This window comes from Mus musculus, chromosome 1, assembly GCF_000001635.26.
Source record: "Mus musculus strain C57BL/6J chromosome 1, GRCm38.p6 C57BL/6J".
Classification (NCBI taxonomy): domain Eukaryota; kingdom Metazoa; phylum Chordata; class Mammalia; order Rodentia; family Muridae; genus Mus; species Mus musculus.
In genome coordinates, this window is record NC_000067.6 from 141,522,104 (window position 1) to 141,523,928 (window position 1,825).

Genomic DNA, 1,825 nt, shown 5'->3' on the forward strand with positions numbered 1-1,825 from the left:
CCATTCAAATACTGATTGTCTCGGTATGAAGAGTATGACTTGACTGCCAAGCAATTTACAAAGTTTTACATAGGAACTTAAGAGCATATTTTTTTTATTTTTATACTCTTTCTTCTCTCTCATTCTTGATGTATATGTATGACACTTTTGAAATTATAGTTTGTATGGAAATACTTTAAAAGTAGCAGTTTTGGTCTGCATTTGGAAAAATTCTACAAGGATGCAACACAATACTCTCAAAGGGTTAAGCAAACAAACTGTTAATTCATAAAACACTGTCTCAAATCTTAGCGTTTGAAGAAAAAACATAACATTACTTTGCCAGGTTTTATATGTCTTCTTGAACTCCCATGTCTACTCACTTATACTAATTGTTCTTCTCCCTGTTCCTTAAATAAACATAACAAATCTCAAGAACTGAACCACATAGAACTGTCCTTTCCAATAAAATAATCTGCCTAAAATTGCCTTCATTTTTCACCTGATATTTTAGATTTTAGATATTGTTTTAAAAATTGTCATAAAAGCCATTATTCCTAAGCAATTTTAATTTAATTTAATTTTATCCTCATATTATTTTATCTTATTTTTGATGTACATAATTTATTTCTAAAGCAAATCAATTTGTTTTTAAAATACACATGGGCACCAATGTAAAGGTTTAGTGCATAAAAATACTTGCCTTGCTAGCCCTTTCCCAAAATTTTATTGGTCAATTATGTTTCATCTTTTGAATATCTTCTATTAAGTTCGTTAAGCCCATTTATTGACCTAGGTGATTTGAAGTTTTGAGTTTTAATTCTTACAGTATGTTAAATATATATATGTATATGTATTGCAAGTCTTTTCTGACATTCTGGAACTTTCTAATGCCAGAATCAGTTTATTTTTCACAGCTTTTCTATTCAATGCAACAGTATTTGATACACCTTGAGATTATTCCTGTGCTGTTGGTATTATTTTCAGAATGTCTTTGTCTATTTCCTGTTTATGTGTTTTCCTATAAGGATTTCAAAGTGTCTGGTCTTACATTAACAGGTGTTTCAATCATTTTGAATTAATTTTCAGGCAACGTGAGAAATATAAATCTAATTTCATTGTTCTTTGTTGTGGGAAATATTTAAACAGGTCATCCCACCATCTCTCTGTGGGTCTGTGTTCCTGCTCTAGTACCAGTACTGGCAGGCCATAACATTATGTCCCGGCTATTCTCTCCCAGCTAGCGAGTTAATTTTGCTTCCACACAATGCCCCACACATCCAATTTTCAGCCATCTCAACACCTAGTTATCCAGTAGAGATAGGACTCTTAAAGTTTAATTATCCTATCAGACTTATATAACAGCAAGCTCACAATTTACAATAATTTCAGAGTCAAATGATAGAGATAAAATTTAACACAATTATTCTAACCTTGTGAAAATCTTAGCTACTTGTGGCTATTTAAAACCTCGTGGGATCAGGATATCTACCTGTTTGCCTCTATGTTGGCTTCCTTCCTTAGCCCCTCCTGCTACCTCTCTATCTCTCCTTGTCCAACTCCTAGGTCTGCCTCTTTTCTCCTGTCCAATCACAGGCCTGCTACTGCCCTAAGAGAAATTCCAGCAACAGTTCTTTATGCAGCTATTCAGTTTTTATAGTGTAATTCCTTAAAGTCTGCCTTACTATCCATGTAGAAAATTAGGTGGATGTATCTTTGCTTGTTTAGTTCAGCATACTTTCTTCCATTTCATTGGTTCACATGTCTATTTTATGTCAGTATTTCACCATTTTAGAGATGATATTGTCATCTTTGGAGTTGGTTATGTGATTTCTGTGCTTTGTAC